Source organism: Elephas maximus, chromosome 26 (assembly GCF_024166365.1).
Source record: "Elephas maximus indicus isolate mEleMax1 chromosome 26, mEleMax1 primary haplotype, whole genome shotgun sequence".
NCBI lineage: Eukaryota > Metazoa > Chordata > Mammalia > Proboscidea > Elephantidae > Elephas > Elephas maximus.
In genome coordinates, this window is record NC_064844.1 from 11,243,622 (window position 1) to 11,264,601 (window position 20,980).

The 20,980-nt window shown below is 38.9% G+C and overlaps 1 protein-coding gene across 22 annotated transcripts in view; it reads left to right on the forward strand.

The window, feature by feature from the left end:
- Positions 1-20,980, forward strand: part of NRXN1 (neurexin 1) — a 1,236,536-nt gene that overhangs the window by 266,662 nt on the left and 948,894 nt on the right. The gene's annotated exons all lie outside the window — the stretch shown is intronic.

The following is a 20,980-nucleotide window of genomic DNA, read 5'->3' on the forward strand; positions in this document are numbered from 1 at the left end:
AGAAAGATGTGGCAGTTTGCTTCTGTAAAACAAACAAACAAAAAAACTGTTGTCGTTGAGCTGATTCTAAACCACAGTGACCCTATAGGACAAAGTAGAAGTGCCCCATAGGGTTTCCAAGGAGCAGCTGGTGGATTCGTACTGCCAGCCTTTTGGTTAACAGACAAGCTCTTAACCGCTTGTACTACCAGGGCTCCTTCATAAAGATCACAGCCTAGAAAACCTTCTGAGGCAGTTCTACTTGGTCCTGTAGAGTTGTTTTGAGTCAGAATTGATTCCACAGCAACACCAGGTTTCTAGCATGTGCTCCATGAGCAGAAAGTTCAGTTTGTAAAAAGTAAAGCATTTTAATATATCCTGAGTCAAATGGAGACAATGGCTACAATGGCAACAGCTTTATCGTAAAAATGTATTTTGTCATTGTATATTTAAAAATTACATTAACTTGTGTGTTATAAGGAGGTTTCCTACCAAAATGTTGAAATGTAAGGTTACGTGTTTATGTGATGAAGCATTGGTTTACAAAAAGTGAAAGCTCTCATTGGTTGACAGAACATTTTCAGCCGTCCAAGGGTGGTATTTCCAGCTCAAGCTGACACAGAATGAATGTTTTCCTCTGGCGGTAATAAGGTTGACCATCTCTTACTTCAGGCCTTATTTGAGACCCTGCCTACATCATCTGGAATGAAAATGCACTTGCTGTTACATTCAAAAAAGGAACACTTCCATAGTAGTTTCAGATTATTTATAGCTAGTAGTGTGAATTTTAAAGTACGATGCGATGAGTTGTGTCCTTCACTCAAACACATTTGTATATTGTCCATCATTGGAAATATTATAAAAGTCAATTTTATATTTTTAAGAGATGAATACATCTGAGAAATAATTCAGCTTGAGGGACAGAAAGAACTCAGGTGGCAATGGCCACTAAATGAAAAGAATATATTTCCAAGTGACTGTTGAAACACTGGGAACTAAGGAATAGAGCAGAACAACCTCATAAAAGTAGCCAGTGAAGTTGATCATGCCAGATACCGGGATAGTATGAGGTGCCAAAGCCAGAATCGTATGTAATTTGGAGGGCAGATATTTATCTCCGTATTTTTTTTTTTTTCCTAATCAAACAGATTTTGAAGTTTATTTCAATTTTTCTCTATTTTCTGATACCCCACTCCGGGTCATTAATTGAAAATGGAATCATGAGTAATTAATGGAAAATATTTTAATATAAAGTAAGGATCTTTTATTACTAGACATATTTTTCCACATTATTTCTTTATAGAACTGACCTTATGTAACTGAAGTTACTCAGGTGATATTATTTCTGAGGTGTTAAAAAAAGACTCCCCCCCGCCCCCCGCAACTAACTCTTTTATACATTTTGGGTGGTACTTTGTGCAATTCCTTCAGTAGAAGATATATGTTAACTGTTGTCTTAATAAGAGATGCATTTGGATAACAATAACAGGCAGCACATATGTCACCAGCTATGACCTGGACATTGTTCTAAGCACTTCCTTTGTATCACCTCACCTAATTCTTGCAATAATGCCTTGAGGTAGGCACTGCTTTGTGAATGACAAAATTGAGGCACAAAGAGGCTCAGCATTTTGTCTAGTAACAGCAGAGAGGCAGAGCAGAAATTCAAACCAAGAGACCTTCACTCCAAAACTTACCCTCTTTATTATTCTGCATTTCCAACAAGGTGGAGACAAACATTTTGATTCAGTACTGGGGGAAGGAGGAGGGAAGAGGAGAAAGAGTACCTAAAAGGGAAGCAGTGGCAGACAAAGACTGATTTGGGTGATTGCTCATTTTGCCTGAAGATGGTCTTGTCTTTTAGTCTCCACTTACTTTTGTTCAAAATGAAGAGTGTTCACAATGTTAAAGAGGATGTGCCGACTTTATGGAAACCCGAGAGTCAAAGATGTCATTGTAGAAATCCAAGTGGCATGTCTGAAAAGGTTCAGACTTTGGATTCTGAAAGACCGAACTTTTTTTCCTGTGTGGTATTGAAGAAGTTAACATCTCTGAGCATTGTTTTTCTCACCTGTAAAATAGGAGTAATAATATGTAGTTTATAGGTTTATTAAGAGTGTTAAGTAAGGTAATGTTTACAAATCATCAGGTACAACCAATTTCCACATAATAAACCCTGAATAAAGCGGTGTAGTGGTTAAGAGATCCGGCTGCTGACCGTCAACAATTTGAATCCATCAAGTGCTTCTTGGAAACCCTGTGGAGCCCTGCTGGCACAGTGGGTAAGAGCTTGTCTGCTAACCAAAAGGGCATCAGTTGAATCCACCACCCACTCCTAGGAAACCTTATGGGGCAATTGTACTCTGTCTTATACGGCTACTATGAGTCAGAATCTACTCAATGACAATGGGTTATTGCTATTATCAGCTCATCTTTGCTTATTAATGGCTATAGGTCTAGTGGTTGACCTGATGGAGGCGTAAGCAAGATAATCTTAGTGATGCTAACAATGGGTCCAGTCAAAACAAATAAACAAACAAAAACTTTGCATCTCAATCTTTTCACAATCTGCTATCATACCTACAAGATTGATTGCATCTATAGAACTGATTTGCTCTTTGAAAGGAAAAAGAAAAGTGAGAAAATATATCAGTAAAGAAATCACAGTGATATTTACTTAATCTCCACCATTTTCCACTGTGGGTATTGCAAGTGCTTAGTTAATGGATTATACTCTAAATGTCAACAGAGAGAGAATTTAAAGGAAAGTGCAGTAAGGCCTTTGAGGTTTGTCATAGTAGTATGGAATATGTTCATGTGTCAATGGCCCAGTCCAAAAGCCCATAAGCATAACAAAAATATCAAAGGCCGGAGTTATCGAGAGATTCAGAAGTATGTCAAAAGTGCATGTTGCTTTGAAACCAGTGCAAAAAACATGAAAAAGAATTGCTTAGCTTGACCAACATTCCACTTACATTCTGTTTAAGTATTTCTCGTGAGTACTTACTTCTTGCACCTGAAGGTGATACAAGGGGCAGCAGCATTCAGCAATGCCGACCTCAAACATTATGCTTTATTAGGCTCACCATGCCCATTTGCAAAAGATACGCTTCTGAAAACCTTCCAAAATTCATTTTGTCTGACAAGGGAATTGTCAGCATTGAAACCATATTAGAAAATATTGCACAAATTACATGTTGAAAGTGCAAAGGGATGGCTGTTATTATTCTCTGTTCTTTGAATTAAGGAACCCTGGTGGTACAGTGATTAAGCACTCAGCTGCTAACCAAAACCTTGGCGCCTTGAACCCACCGTTCCACTCCATGGAAGACGTAGCAGTCTGCTGCCCGCAAATATTACAGCCTTAGGAGCCCCGTGGGCAGTTCTGCTCTGTCCTAGGGGTTGCTATCAGTTGGAGTTGACTCCACGGCAATGGATTTGGTTTATTTTTTAAATTATTGAGAAATGGAATGATTTACTAAAGAGATTTCTGGTATTTGGCATCTATGCACTCTCACCTGCAGGGGTGAAAGATCTGTTGTTACTTAACTGATCCCGTAGGGGTTTAAATGAGTGTCTCCCCCAGTCTTCTTCTCTGAGGCGAGAAGTAGATGATATCTGAACAGAAAAATAAATAAATATATCAATAAAGTTTCCCGACAAAAAAGACTTGTCAGGTCATCATCACTGACAATTTTTTCATTAAGTGTATTTTTCCTGTACTTGAAACATTTATTAGTAGTTCTCTCATTAAAATTGTATGTAAATGTAATCAAATCAGAGGAAATGAGTTCTAGGCAGAGTTCACAAGAAGAATAAGCAGAAAGTAGGGCTTTCTTGTTTTGTTATTATTGTTAGAATTTTTTGACTGTTGATACTAGAAAGGTAGTGGTAGGGAATACTGTGTAATTCTGTATCATATTTTATTTTCTTGGGTTTGGCTTTTCTCTGCACATAAATATGAAATTATCAAAGGCTCAAGAATGGCAAAGGTTGTAGTATTCTTTTTATACTGACGATATGATAGAGACATTGCGCATTAAAACATATGACTGTCTATTTTTGAGGGTTCATATGACACAGAGCCTATAGAAAACAAGGTGTTGCTGCAGTTTGATTTTATTTTAAAGTAACTTGATGCTACAAAATCTGCAGTTTCTCAAAAGTTACATCGTTAGTAATTTTTGTCTTCAGATGGATCCATTGCTTTACCAAATCATAGCACTTGTTGCCATTAGCATGAAACCTGTCTTGAAATCATAAAATTGTAAATTCAAAAACATCTAGAAAAAATGGATTCGTACAAAGTTTTTTTAGGAAGAAAATGACCACGGACTGTATTTTCACATAAATAACACTCACATTGTACAGCTTTTTGCCAGTAGTGCAAACCCTCACACAGTATTTTCCTCGGTGCACTATGTGTGCTGTATGTGTGGGCAAGTTATTTGCAAAAATACAGTAAAATAATTTTTTTCTGTATATCTCTCTTTTTTCTTTATTTTTCTAAGGCCAAAAAATGGAGCTTGGGTCAAAGGTTTGATCTAGTAGCATAGGTGTTTTGACCCTAGAGTTTGGTCCTCCTGTTTTAACCCTACTATAGACACAGATTCTGTATCTTTATCTACCCACTGCCATCGAGTCGATTCCGACTCTTATTTTTCTACTAAGAGATATATACAAACCCTGGAACTTGGACCCTGCTTGTTTCTCCCAGAAATAAGCTATTTCTCAATATACATTACTGGTACATGCAACCATGTGTAAGTAACTAAAACTAACACTTCTCGAATGCAAACTTTTTTATTGACTAGAAACATATCTGAAAAATTTGACTTAGAAAAATTGGGTTTGATAGAAATGTCAATAACAATACAACCAAAACCTCACAATGGCAGATGTAATGATCAGAAAATTTGATACAGATAAAACTGATCAGTGAACCAGTATTTGTTATAAAATTTACATAGAAAATAATTTTAAAGATAATTTTAGTGAAGGAATAAGAACCAAACCCAAAAACCAAACCTGTTGCTGGCGAGCCCCCATAGGGTTTCCAAGAGCAGCTGGTGGATTTGAACTGCCAAACTTTTGGTTAGCAGCCAAGTTCTTTAGCCACTTTGTAACTTTGTTGTAACTTTTTTGTATGGAAAATTGATGAATTAATTTAGTTTGTTGGAAGTTACTCAAGAAAATACGCTCTAAATTCTGACTGTATGCTTGCATACATTAACAGAAAAGGTCAAAATAGCGTTGAGGTCAAAAAGAATAGTCAAAATAATATGGTTAAATGACAAAATTAAAACTCAGTGGTCAAAGAGGCTAGAGTTTGGAAGTAGTGACCTTTGACTTTTTTTTGTTTGATTATGATTCTCCAACATTCATTTTGTGAAACAATTTCTCTCCCTTACTTCCACAATTTACACATTTCCACGTTTACACACACAGCATCTTCTAAGTTTAAGTAAACTTAAAGTAATTTTGTTTCGAAGTCTCAAGAATGTAGGTGCACGTTCGTGTGTTTGTGTTTAATTGCGCGTACCTTGAAGTGTCACAGAGTCAGAGCTCAGAATTGAATCTAACAAGTACTTCCTGAACAAATGCTATATGCTGGACACAGGGGTAGAAAAAATAATGTTATAAATTATAGTATGCTAGACACTAACCCTTTACGTACATCATTTTTTTGTACTCATCAAAACAACACCAAGAGATAGTGTAGCAGATGGTTTGGTTGCCCTACACCAGATCCCCCCAGCCCGCCTCTGATTTTGGGTGGCTTTGCTGGATGGTTCTCAGGTACCTCTAAAGGCCATCAGATCCATCTCCCCTCCCCTCCCTCCTTCTTCCCTCTCCTTTGCTCTCCCCCAGTCTCCTCTCTCTCTCCCATTCTTGCTCCCACTCTCATTCTCTGTTTGTGTTTTGACTTTCTGTCCCCCACTTCAATGTGCCTTTCAGTTTCACCATCAGGATTGGGATAATATTATTACCCTTTCTTCAAATCTAAACTCAAAAGCTACTTCTCACAGGAATCCAAACACAGTGCAAGATTTTGGTGAAACTTAATGCCTTCTTGGAACAGAGTGTAAAAACCATTGGCTTATCAAATAAGCTTATATTGGTCATCATCCACTGCATACATAAATGAACAGAGCAAGTACATTTATCTTATTTTTTAAGCCCCAGAAGAAAAAGATCACTGCCATAGATAGATGGTAGACAGACAGATAGACATTACACCAAGGTGTTTAAATACATTGTACTGGTAAAGAAATAAAAATAATAACTTTTTAGCAATTCCTGCCAACAATTAAAGTGTCAGTGTAGAAAAGCGTTGTCAAATTATTTTATCAAGACCTCCTAACCTTCTGATGCTGGAGGTTAAAATTTGAATTTATTTAATATCAAAACATTATTTGTAATGGCTTTGTAAACTCCTACCCAAAAGAGAGCTGATCAAGACTGTGGTAAGTTCACTATATCTGAAACACTGAAGTAACCTTGCTGTACTCTCTGATGAGATATAAACGATTTGTACAGAAATACCAATCAGTGAATGGACTTTATTTCCTGGCGAAAATGTCCTCCTTTAGGTTTGCCTCCTAAAGCTTTCAGATCTACTTCATAAAGAGAGACTGTGCAGTGTTAGCTTGCTGAGTCAGGGAGTTTTGGGAGCCCAAGGAAAGTGATGGGTGGTTCGGAAAATAAGCCTTGAATCAGAGATACACATATAAAGTTACCCCTGTTTTTTCATGCGGTGCTGACACTCAAACGCTGTCTGAAGTATTTGTCAGTCCTTTACTACTGGGAAAAAAAAAAAAAGGACATTTAAGAAGCAGCCCCTGGTTAGGAAAAGTAGCGATGTTTTCTATTTATGTAAAGTTGTTTTCAAACAAATTATGCATTTAACATATTATTGAGAAAAATATTGGTTTGAGATTTTGAGAGTCTGAATTTTCTAAGCCATAGCGACAGTATTCCCTGATGTTTTCAATGCTGTTGGACTCTTCCAAGAGGTTATATATAGCTTTTTTTTGGTCCAGATGCTCTTTATTGTTCCATCACTCTAAGTAAACAGTTTTCTTTATTTCCTCTAGAAATATCTTACAGAATCATAGGATATATCAATTTTCACCAAGCCTCCCAACACCAATGTATAATAAATATCAAATAAAGATTTAAATAGACAAGTTCCCTTATGGGCAGAGGACACCTGATCACTGTAGTATTTTCTGTATAAGACAGTTGTTCTCTCAGCTTATACTGGGGGCTTCTGGCCATTTTCATAGAGGTTGGCTTAGCTTAGAACCATCAGTTTCTCTAGCGAAATCTTGTAGCCAAAATATCTTGAAACTAACAGGAAGCTCACATTCATTGTGAGCCTGTGATGTAACAGGGCTAAAATTTACTGAGTGCTTAACATGTACCAGGGAGTCCCTGGGAGGCATAAATGGTTAAACACTGGGCTACTAACTGAGAGGTTGACAGTTTGAACCCAGCCAGAGGCACCTAGGAAGAAAGGCCTGGCTGTCTGCTTCTGAAAGGTCACAGCTCTGAAAATCCTATGAAGGATAGTTCCAGTCTGCACACACAGGATCACCATGAGTTGGAATCGACTTGATGGCAATTGGTAACTGGTGTTAATACGTACCAGGCATTGAGACAGGTACCTTGCATAAAGTACATCATGTAGTCCTCTCTATAGATTGCACAGAGATAATTTCCAAACCCTGTTTTTTAGGTGAGGACATTGCAGTGTCATGGCTAATGCCCAAGTTGGCAGAGCTAATACAGAAGACTTTAGATCAGTCTGTCTCCAAAGCCTACACATGTCCTCTTGTACCTTGCAGTCATGACACTTGGTCTAGCTCAGGGTTTTTCAAGCTGGCACTATTTACATTTTGGGCTGAGCAATTCCTTGTTGTGGGGGTCAGGGGTAGGGGGTTTGGAGGTGGGGAGGGGCTGGGAGGTGGCCTAGGGGTTTATTTTGTACTTTCAAAATGTTTAACGGCATGCCTGGCCTCTAGTCACTAGGTACCAGTAGAGCCCCTCCCCCTTTGTGATAACCAAATATGTCTTAAGACATTGCCAAATGTCCCCTGCAGAGCAAAATCTCCCCTGGCTGAGAACCACTGCTCTAACTAAACTTGTACATTTACCTTAAGAGTCATTAATACATTTCTAATATCATTGCCCAAAACAAAAAAAAAAAAACAAACTCATGGCCATCGAGTACAGTCCAACTCGTAGCGACCCTACAGGACAGAGTAGAGCTGCCCATAGGGTTTCCAAGGAGCTGCTGGTGGATTCAAACTGCCGACCTTTTGGTTAGCAGCCAAGCTCTTAACAACGGGGCCACCAAGGCTCCAACATCATGTCCAGATATAGAAATTAAAAAATTCTGTCCAGAAATAGAAAAAAAAAAAAAAAACAAATCTTCAGCCTAAGCTTCTATGAATGAGTAAAATAAATTATGAATCAAATGGGGGAAAAAAAAATCTGAAAACGTCCACAAATTCATGTATTTATTATGCTATCATAAAGGATGACGAAGTAGAAAATCTGATCATTAGTCTGAGGGAATCATGACATTGAGCCTTTAAATCTGATCAGCACATTTTAAATATAAATGCTTTGGCACCTTCACAGAAATTTCTTAACACTCAGAAAGTTCCACTATTACTTCATTTGTGTGGTATCGCTTGGGGAAAGTCAAACTCATAACAACTATTTTCCAAGTGTGAAATTCTCCTGTAGGCTAGAAAATGATCTCCATTAGCCATCTACATCTTACGGAGAGAGAGAACGCGCGACCAAGGAAACTGTGATCATCCTTTCAAACCCCCTCCACCTTTTGTGATGCCTACATCACGTGTGTGGCCAGAAGGCCTTCATTCTGAGATTGCATGTGTTCAGAACTAAGTCACATAGCAAATATGACAGAAAAGTTAAAAGATTTCTCATTTATTAGTTCTCTTAGAGCCAACCATGCTCTTCAAGAAACATAAAAATTAACTTTGTGGGGTTCTCTTTCTTCTCTCACCAGTGCCATTTTAGGAGCGTCTGAGTGAGCATGCTTGACTCAGCTTCCAAGGATCCCTGTTATCGTCATGCTGATAGTCATTTCCTTTGCTAAGATTCCTTATTAATAGGACTCTGGAGCCCTGATGGAACCCTGGTGGCACAGTGGTTAAGGGCTCGGCTGCTAACCAAAAGGTCGACAGTTCAAATCTACCAGCTGCTCCTTGGAAACCGTATGGGGCAGCTATGCTGTGTCCTATAAGGGTCACTATGAGTCAGATTCAACTCCACAACAATCGGTTTTTTTTTGGAGGGGGGGAGAAAACTATAGAGCTGATTTCCTCAGACTTGGCAGGTAGCTTTAGTTGTGGTTGCATCTTAGGTCTTTGTGGTTTTTCTAGTTCTTAAGACTAATATTTATTGGAAAAAAAAGTTATTGAAAAATTCCTGAAAGACACATAGGGTTGCCATGATTCAGAATTGACTGAAGGCAACTCACAGCAACATCCTTGCGTGATGGGATACTGTTTAGCAGCTCCTCACCCATTATATTATTTAGTATGCACTTTTGGGATCCAATCATTCTTGCAGGCATGGTCATGAACAAGGAACCCAAATACGCAAAGGTTCTCACTTACTAAGTACTGTCTCAAGAACTGTAAAAAAAAAAAAAAAAAAGTCTTAAATTTGAGTACATAAGCATTGAGTGGTTCAGCATGAAGGAGAAATTTATGTTATGTGGATGGATCAGAGAGACCATTATAGCCAAGGTGAACTTTGAGTCTTGATTTCAAAGACTTAGGAGTGCTGGGGAGGGGGGTAGTGGAAGGAGAAGAAAAAGAAGGAGGAAGAGGAAGACAAGAAGAGGAGGGGAAGGAGGGCTCCAGGGAGGGAGGAAGGAAGGAAAGAAAGGAAATGTAAAGGAGAATGTATCCTGAAGCTTGGAAAAAATACTTCTTAGGGTTTGACACTTAAATGGACTATTTATGAAGCTGATTTAATGAGGTTGATGAGTATATTGTTTTCTAATTACATTTTCACTGTAAGGATCTGAAAAAGATGTTTCAGCCATAATATTTCATGTATAAAAAGTTATGTTTTTAAAATGAAGGAAGAAGGAAAGGAGGGAGAGAAGGAGGTAGAGAGGTAGGAGAGGAAGAGAGGGAGGGAGGGAGGGAGGAAGGGAGGAAGGAAATGCAATCATCCAGGTGGAAAAAGATTGATCTGTGTCAAATTTCTGATGAGAAATGAGGATGATGACATAAAAGTATAGGAAGAAAAGCTAACTTTGCCATTGGGTAAGAGATCATGGAGAGGACCGCATCATTTTTAAAAAATGTGGTTCCCAGACCAGTAGCACCAGCATCACTTGAAACCTTGTTAGAAATGCAAATTCATGGGCCCTCCACACCTACTTAACAAGCCTGCTAGGTGATTGTGATATACGCTGGAGTTTGAGAACTTACTGAACCACACAGAGTAGGATGGATTTGAGTGAAAAGACTAGAGGTCCCAGCTGGAAAGATACCAAATTAGCTCCAGGTCTCCTAAGCTAACATATACCCATTAAGCAAGTAGTCCATAAAATTCCTTGATGATGATAATGAGTAGAGATAGGTAGGGGAATGTAAAGAAGATGGATTTGTGAGGCTTGGAAAAAATCGCTTTTTCGGGGTTATTTGACACCTAAGTGGGTCATTCATAAAACTGATTTGGTGAGGTTGATGAGCAAATTGTTGTCTAATTACATTTTCACTATAAGAGACTAGAAAAGGGTGTTCAGCCATAACGTGGATATGAAAAAAAAAAAAGGCTCTTAAACCATATTACCCAGCCATAAAGTTGATGTAGCTGGGGAATTATGTATAGGTAATATATTGCATACTTGGCAGGGTTTACTTTGCATTTCTTTTAAAAATCTGCATACTTTATTTAAAAACATGGAAGTAGATGAGATCTTTTCTCACATTTTTATGCTGCTGTTCTGGGAAAGTAAATTATGCTGTGATAAAAAAAAATAAGTAATTGCTCCTTGTGTTTAATTGATTTTTTTATAGAAATTACAATGCAGATTTGATTAAAGGAAGATAGTGCATTACCTACGGTTGGTTCACAAGACACATAACGGTATGAAAGAGTGCCACCCAGCACAGAAATTAAACCATCATTTTGCCTGAATGTGTTGAGTGGGAGATACTTAGAATTCTTTATGACTTATAAACACTGCAGAATGTTTCTTTCCCCATCTAAAGCAGTACAGTAGGAACGTCGATTTCACAGCCATAACGTCTCCTGATGGTTAAATTGCAGAAGCCTTTTGGCCAAGAAATAACTAATGGTAGACTTTAAATAAGAAAGAGGATTGCCAATTTGATGCTAACAAATGATGGGCCTCATGACAAGGTCAGTCCTGAAGTTGACTAGTTAGTTCATGTTTGAGACTCATGTATTATAGAAATATCCTGTAAAAAAAAAAAAAAAAGATTTGATGCTAATTGTTGGTCTATTCCAAGGTTTCTCAACCTTGGCAATGTTTATGTTTGGGGCCAGTTGCCTCTTTGTTGTGGAAGGCTGTCCTGTGCATTGTAGGAGGTACAGCAGCATTCCTGGCTCTGCCCAATAGATGCCAGTACCTCCCCCCGACCCCCACTGTGACAACCAAAACTGGCTACAAACACTGTCAAATGTCCTCTGGGGCTCAAAATAGCCCCCAGATTGAAGCTCTAAGGGAGAACCATAGCCCTATCCCATTGAAATATGAGCTGCAAAACTTTGCTTTTATAAAAAATTGTGAACTTATTTTAGATGAACCATCTGGGATATTTCTGCTGCTGAGGCCCAAGTCCCTTTTGCAGTTCCAAGCTCTTCTCTGCATTCTTCTTTCTATCCTGTTCAGTAGCCCCAGGAATTTTGGTTGCTTTCTTCTTTTTCAGCGGTTATCCTCACCCAGTAGGTCTCCTTGGGTTTTTATCTTCTGATTATCCTGCCCCAAGCCTGGTTGTGAAGCAGGAAAGTTTCTTTAGCCCCCTCTTCCTTTGTATCCTTGAAATAGCAGGCCACTTTTTATTTGAAGGGGTTCCTGTAAATTCTCATGGGGATAAAATCACGAGATAGCAAGTGGGTATTTTAAAGGTTTTCAGAATCCTCTGGAGTTTTATGGTAGTGATTCTTGATGAGTGTAAATCCCACTAACATTGGACCTCCCATTTCATATCGAAGGGAAGCTCAAGAAGTCTGTCTCCCTTCCTTACCTGTAGTGAAGTCTAAGTGGAACCTTACATCGAAGTAACCTTCTCTCCATAAGCATAAAGATGTCACAGCAGAGCCATAAGTGCTCTTGACTCAGTGGATATGAGTACATCCCGTGACCACTCAGCTGAGAGACATTGTTTCTAAGCCTTTTGTCTTATCCACACACAGTTTCTCTGGATGTTTCCATACCAATGACAAGTATAAATTTTCACTCAAACTGTTAACTGTTATGGACTTCCCTGAAGCATTACTCTTTTTCTTTAATCGTCGTATATATAGATAATGCAACATTTGCCAGTTCAACATTTTCACATATACAGTTCAGTGAGATCAATTACATTGCTCATGTTGTGCAATCATGATTTTTTCCTCTACCTTTAGTATAATTAGAGAGTTTATATCTATTTTCCTTTCAATAATATTTCAAGAAATTTATTGTACTGTACTAGGTACCAGAGATAAAATGGTGGTCAAGATATATATGATCCCTGCCTCATGGAACTTAGAATCTTGTAGAGAAGACAGACAACTAAACAAAGGTGATAGCATAGTTTTTTATTATTTTCCTTCAACCACTCAAGCAATGATAATATTCCAGACTTAGGTTCAACTTCTTTTTAATCACTTTTCTTTCTTCTAAACTTTGGTTTTGTCATACATAATTCTAGCTTTACAATCTCCGGAGAGATTATGTCATGCCCAAACTCACTCAGCTAGTTAGTTGTAGAGACCCCGACTAAGGTTCTTTCCAATATTGTTGTTGTTTTAGCTCCCATGGAGTTCGTTCCAACTCATGGTGACCTCATGTGTGCAGGGTAGAACTTCTCCCTAGGATTTTCAAGGTTGTAATCTTTCAGAAGCATTTGCCATGTTCTGATTTGAATTTCTTCTTCAGGACGTTCTTTGGATTCTTAATTATTTTTAATGCCCACACACATCTCAGTTATGACAACATTGTGTTTCCAGCGCACATTTTACATCTACGTGGAACAAAACAACAACCAAAATGTAGATGTTTCTACAGGCTTCCTTGTGGTTCTGAATGACAAATGAAACCCAGACCTTCTTTTTCAATTAATTCAAGCAGATAAAGATCGTTGGAGAGTGCAATTTGGTATAAAGGGTATTATTCTAATTTTTAACCTTTAAGCAAACAGTATTTATTAACAAAGGTGTTAATTTTATATAACTTCTAAATTACCGGACTCTGAGGAGTGTAATTGGGGCGGTGCAAGTTGAGTTCGCTGCAAAGAAATTTTTTTCAAGGAAACCTTCTGAATAGATAATTCATTTCGTTCCTGAGCTGTTCTTTGGGAAGAGTCTTCAGTGGCTTCCAGTGTGCATTTGGCAAACAGGAGCACACGCAAAGGAGCAAACGGAAGGGAAAAGCCCAAAAATCAAAGGAGTATCTGGGCGAGAAGATGAATCCATATGCGTCCTTTGGAAGCCGGATGAGCAGATGGTGCTGTTGACATTCTGTTATGAGAGTTGAAAACCATAACCATTATTCTCCCTGGAATGGGGGACCACATCTCCCCTGCGTAAAGGAGAGCCATAGATCTACTTATAGACAAAGCTAGGATTTTCTGTAGCAAGCAGTTTAAAATTGACACTAGCATTTCGACTATTTCTACCCATAAGGGAATTTCTCAAATAACCTGATCCCACTGTTTAGTAAAGCAATTACATTTAGCTATAAACTATAATCTAGCTCTCCAAAGTTCTTAGTTAGGTACATGCCTCATTTTTCATAGTTTTTATTTGTTCATTTACGTATTTTAGTTACATTTACTGATGAGAGGCGTAGTAATGGCAAAAATCCAGTTTTAGTTCTGATTGTTGCTGTTCTTAGTGGCTGATGGGACGGTTCTGACAATCGTTTTCACAGTCATTGCTATGCTTGAGCCATTGTTGTAGCCACTGTTTCAATCCGTCTCCTGGAGTGTTTTCCACTCTTTCGTTGACCCTCTACTTTACCAAAAACAATGTCCTTCTGCAGGGACCAGTCCCTCCTGATAACATGTCCAAAGTAAGTCAAACAAAGTTTCGCCATCCTTGCTCCTAAGGCACATTCTAGCTGTACTTCTTCCAAGACAGATTTGTTTGCTCTTCTGATGGTCCGTGATAATCAGGGATGGATTACCCAATAAATTGGGTATGACTTAATTGTGCATACTTACTTATTTGTACTGAACAATTTCACCTGGTTTTCACCATGTCTTTGATGTGAAATCCATGTGAAATTGTGCACTACAGAATAGTAAGTAAACACAATTAAGCCCCTCCACACCTCGCTTACTGAAAGCTGGTACATATACTTACTGGTTAATCTGCCTCTGTATGGTATATTCAATATTTTTCAACAACACCACCATTTAAATGTGTTAATTATTCTTTGGCCTTCCTTACACATTGTCCAGCTTTTGTATGCATGTAAGACAATTGAAAATACCGTGGCTTGGGTCAAGAACACCTTAGTCCTTAAAGTGACATTTTTGCTTTTTAACACTTGAAAGAGGTCTTTTGCAGCAGATTTGCCCAATGCAATACATTCTTTAGTTTTTTGAGTGCTGCTTCCGTGGAAATTGATTGTGGATCCAAGTAAAATGAAATCTTTGACGTCAGTCTTTTCTGCATTTCTCAGGATGTTGCTTATTGGTTCAGTCATGGGGATGGTTGTTTCCTTTATGTTGAGGTGTAATACATGCTGAAGGCTGTAGTCTTCATCAGTATGTGCTTCAAGTCCTCTTTGCTTTCAGCAAGCATGTCACAGGTTGCTAATGAGTTTTCTTCCAATCCTGATGCCTCATACAGATTGAATAATTATGGTGAAAGGATATAACCATGACGCACACCTTTCCTGATTTTACACCACACAGTTCTGTTCAAACGACTGCTTCTTGGTCTACGTACAGGTTCCTCGTGAGCACAATTAAGTGTTCTGGAATTCCCATTCTTCGAAATTTTATCCATAATTTGTTATGATCCACACAGTCAAATGCCTTTGCACAGTCTCTAAAACACAGGTGAACATCTTTCTGGTATTCTCTGCTTTCAGTCAAGATCCATCTGACATCAGCAATGGTAGCCCTCATTCTGCATCACCCTCTGAATCTGGCTTGAATTTCTGGCAGTTCTCTATCAATATAGTGCTGCAAATGTTTTTGAATTATTTTCAGCAAAACTTCAGTTGCATGTGATATTAATGATGTTGTTAAATAATTTCCAATTTCTGTTAGATCACCTTTCTTTGGAATGGACTCCAATATAGATCTCTTCCAGTCGGTTGGTTAGGTAGCTGTCTTCCAAATTCCTTGACATAGATGTGTGAGCACATTGACTGCTGCTTCTGTTTGTTGAAACATCTCGATTGGTATTCCGTCAATTCCTGGAGTCTTGTTTTTCGACAATGACTTCAGTGCAGCTTGGATTTCTTCCTTTAATACCATCGGCTCTTGTTCATATGCTACATCCGGACATGCTTGAACATTGACCAATTCTTTTTTGGAACAGTTACTGTGTATTCCCTCCATCTTCTTTTGATGCTTCCTGTGTCGTTCAATATTTTGCGCAAAGAATCCTTCAATATTGCAACTCAAGGCTTGAAGATTTTCTTCAGTTCTTTCAGCTTGAGAAATACCAAACATGTTCTTCCCTTTTGGTTTTCTAACTCCAGGTCTTTGCACAATTCATTTCAATAATTTGTCTTCTTGAGTCACCATTTGAAGTCTGTTCAGCTCTTTTACTTCATCATTTCTTCTATGTGCTTTAGCTACTCCACATTCAAGTTTCAGAGCCTTTTCTGACATCTGTTTTGGTCTTTCTTATCTTTTTAATGACCTTTTGCTTTCTTGGTTTATGATGTCCTTGATATCATCCTACAACTCGTCTGGTCTTCAGTCATTACCATTCAGTGCATCAAATCTGTTCTTGAGATGGTCTCTAAATTCAGATGGATGTACTCAAGGTTGTACTTTGGCTCTCATGCACATGTTTTAATTTTCTTCAGCCTCAACTTGGACTTGCATGCATGCAATTGATAGTCTGTTCTGCAGTTGGACCCTGGCCTTGTTCTGACTGGAGTATTGAGCTTTTTCATTGTCTCTTTTATTCCATCCAGTGAGGTACACATGTATAGTTGCCTTTTATGTTGTTGAAAAAAGTATTTGCAATGAAGAAGTCGTTGGTCTTACAAAATTCTATCATAAGATTTCCCACATTGTTTCTATTACTAAGGCTATATTTTCCAACTGCTGATCCTTCTTCAGAAACCCTGGTGGTGTAGTGGTTAAGTGCTACAGCTACTAACCAAAAGGTCGGCAGTTTGAATCCGCCTGGTGCTCCTTGGAAACTCTACGGGGCAGTTCTACTCTGTCCTATAGGGTCGCTATGAGTCAGAATTGACTCAACAGCAGTGGGTTTGGTTTTTTTTGGTTTTGATCCTTCTTCATTTCCAACTTTTGGATTCTAGTCACTAGTAATCATCAATACACTATGCATGGTTGATCAATTACAAACTGCAGAAGTTGGTAAAAATCTTTAATTTTTTACCTTTGGCATTGTAAATTTGAATGGTTGTATTAACTGGTCTTCATTGTATGTGTATGGATATTACCCTATCATTGACAGCACTGTACTTCAAGATTCATCTTGAAATGTTCTTTTTGACAATGAATGCAACATCATTCCTCTTCAATTTGTCATTCCTGGCACACTAGACCATATGATTGTCCGATTCAAAACGGTCAGTACCAGCCCATTTCAGCTCACTAATGTCTAGTATATCTGTCTTCAAGTGTTCCATTTTATTTTTTATAGCTTCCAATTTTGCTAGAATCATTCTTTGTACATTCTGTGTTCCGATTATAAATAGATATTTGTGCTGTTTCTTCTCATTTTTACTCGTGCCATATCAGCAAATGAAGGTGCTGAAAATTTTACATCACCCACATCATTAAGGTCGACTCTACTTCGAGGAGGCAGATCTTCTCCAGTCGTATTTTGAGTTCTTTCCCACCTGAGGGACTTATCCTCCCCCACTGTATCAAACAATGTTCCGTTGCTATTTATAAGGTTTTCACTGGGCAAATTTTTTTTTTTTTTTTTTTTTTAAGAAGTAGATCACTAGGTCCTTCTTTGCTCTGCTGAAACCTGTCTACCATGGATGACCCTGCTGGTGTTTGAAATACTGGTGGCATAGCTTCCAGCATCACAGGAAAACACAAGCCACCACAGTATGACAAACTGACAGATGAATGGTGGTTCAGCAACTAGTTTTCTCTTTAATTTGTGGAGATTTTGTCTTATTTAGAAAAATTACCCTCCCCCCTAAAAAGTCCTCAAATTTAGATACTAGAATTTATTTTTCATTGTGATTATGTGCTCAAAGAAAAATGAGTGGGTTTTCCTAGTGAATATGGTAACCCCTGAAATAGCTTCTCTCTAATGTTTTTGGTTTTATTTGTATTTGTGTAGAGGAGAATGAGTGGATGGGTAGTAGATAGTTCTTGGAATCCAAAATGGAAAGACGAAATGCCTGAAGGAGAGGAGGCTGCAGATGATGCTAGTGACAAGTGAGAGGACCATCTCTCTGATTGATTAAAGCAGCTTTCGATTCCAAACTGGATTTCTTTGGGTCAAGATTGGATTCCCCAGAGAGGATGAGCAGAGTGGGTGAGAGGAAGGAGCTGCATGAATTGAATGCAGGTGCCTCCTAATTAGGAAGCCATGAGAGAGAGAGAGACCTGGTTTCTTCCTGGGGATAAAGAGAGGTGAACACAGTCAAAAGCAGGTATCTAACTTTTTCATGGAGCCTTCTTGGTTGACACTACAGGAAGAACAAAAGAGTTAAGTTTACAGAGAGTCCCTGGGTGGTGCAAATGGCTAATCAGCTGGGCTGCTAACCAAAAGATAGGAGATTTGAGTCTACCCAGAGGTACTTTGGAAGAAAGACATGGTGTTCTACTTGTACACAGTTCTACTCTGATTCACATGGGGTGACCATGAGCTGGATATGACTCTATGGCAACTTTTTTTTTTTTTTTTAAAAGGTTTACAGAAAGAGGCTAACACATCCCCACCAAGCTACCAATTCTCTTTAAGGAACATAGTTTGGAAAATGCAGGACTTGGGGGACTTTGACCATCCAAACTAGTCGATGCTACGTGTTGTTGAGTTGGTTCTAACTTACACTGACCCTATGTACAACAGAAGGAAACGCTGCCCAGTCCTGTGCCCTCCTCACAACTGTTGCTGTATTTGAGCCCATTGTTGCAGCCACTGTGTCAGACCATCTCATTGAGGGTCTTCCTCTTTTCTGTAGACCCTGTACTTTACCAAGCATGAGGCCTTTTCCAGGGACTGGTCCCTCCTGATAACATGTCTAAAGTACGTGAGTCAAAGTCTCATCATCCTCCTTAAGGATTATTCTGGCCGTACTTCTTTGAAGACAGACTTGTTAGTTCTTCTGACAGTTCATGGTATATTCAATATTCTTTGCCAATGCCATAATTCAAACGCATCTATTCTTCTCCCATCTTCCTTTATTCTTTGTGCAGCTTTCTCATGCATAGGAGGCAATCGAAAATACCATGACTTGAGTCAGGCGCACCTTAGTCTTCAAAGTGACGTCTTTGCTTTTTAATACGCTAAAGAGGTCTTTTGCAGCAGATTTGCACAATGCAATACATTGTTTGATTTCTTGACTGCTGCTTCCATGGGCATTGATTGTGGCTCCAAATAAAATGAAATCCTTGACAACTTCAGTATTATCTTTGTTTATCATAATGTTGCTTATTGGTCCAGTTGTGAGGATTTTTGTCTTCTTTGTGTTGAGGTGTAATTTATACTGCAAGGAAAATGTAATGTTCTAAATAGGCAGTGATAATGTTCTATCTCTGATTGGGTGTCTTCGGCAAATAGCAACTTTCTTCCTTACTTTTCCTAGCCACTCCTTTAGAAATCCTTACACTGTTTTAACTAAAGTGGTTACTTTTGAAATGTATGCTGAACTGTCCCTTGGCCAGAGTGTGTGGCTTAATCTTCTTCCCATATTCTTTCAAAACCAGTGTGTGGCTGGTCTATCTGTATGCAAAGCTTCCATTCATTAACACTGACGCCCACTGCCACAGAAAGGCGCTGCTGTTATTTTCAGTTTTATTTCAACTTTGGGATTATTTATTTTTGAGCGTTCCTCCCCACCGTAGCATGAAGGGATATTTTCATTTCATTGTCAAAAGATGAGAGACATAGGAGTTAGTTACAGATGCGATTGCCCTGTAGCTGAGACTGAATGGAGCTGGAATCTGTTTCAGCTTGCCTTGTGCTTGAAAGATGAGGCTTCAGTGAATCCTTGGTAAACCCTATCATTTCATGGTTGTGTTTAAGAGAAAGAAGCCTCTTTGGGTGTCGCAGGCACGTTTTATTTGCCCTTTTTCTTGTTAATTATGTGGAGGAGGTGGCAGGCATGAATCCAGTTTTGGGTCAGAGTTGTGGGAATTTAAAGATGTAGCTGTCTGGGTTTATATACCCAGTGCCATGAAAATTTCTGTCCAAAAAGGTAAAATTACTGTTTAAACCCTCAGCCATTCTGGACTGTATGGGATTTCTTAAAAGTGCCTTATTTTTTTAACCCACAGGCTTTACACTGCCTGCAGTGGCCTCCCTTTTTTCCTCCAATCCCTTTCTCACTTCTTGGACTCTCACTGCCTACCACACATCTCCCTCAGCCCCCATATCTCCCTATCCCCCAACTGCCCATCAAGGGGTTATCTTCGTAGCACCTTTATTGAGAAACTTTCTGCATCTACCCAAGGCCGTAGTTACCCCTGTCATGGTGCCACTTCCAGTAGCTGTCGAGTAGATACGATGCTGACTCATGGTGAGCCCATGTGTGTCAAAGTGACCTGTGTTCCATAGGGTTTTCAGTGGCTGGTTTTTTCTAGAAGATAGCCAGGCCTTTCTTCTGACGCACCTCTGGATGCACTGGAACCTTCGACTTTTAGATTAGCAGCCCAGCATGTTGACCTTTTGTACCACCCAGAAACCCCCCCCATCATAGTGCTTATATAGTAATTGCTGAGTGTACTTACCTATTTTACCGTTTTCAGTGTGAATTTTGTTTCCTAAGGCTTCCTTCTAGGTACGTGTTAGGCACACAGTGAATGACAACCATGCTTATCATCACCAGTATGTTTAAATTTTTGTCTTATTCTCAGAAGTAACACTGTCTCTGATTCAAGGACCCCTTTTTAAGGGTTTCTGTCTTCTCTCTCTCTTTTGTACACATACACACAATTTGCCTGTAGTAGATATCTTGGAAACAAGGGCCTATGATGTTATAAAAGTTATCACACAAAACTGACGACCTTGTCCTTATCCACTAGCATCAGGCTCATATGAACAAGTTTTGTGTGGAATTGGTATATGACACTGATGCACTCTGAACAGAAAGCTCTTGGCAAATAGCGCTTTAAAAGAGAGAGGCAACAATGCAGATAAGATAAAATATCCAAATGAAAAAGCAGTATTTACTTCCTCGTATTTTGGGGCACAGGACATTGTGGGTTCTTTATCTCTTCAAAGATAAAGGATTCAAAGCTCAGGATACGGAAATTTTCAAGGCGCTTTCATCTACATTATGTCATTTACTCCTCATGACGTCCCCGAGAAGCAGTGAGATCTCCATTTGTCCAGGAGAGAACTGAGGACCACGCACTCAGAAAGCTTC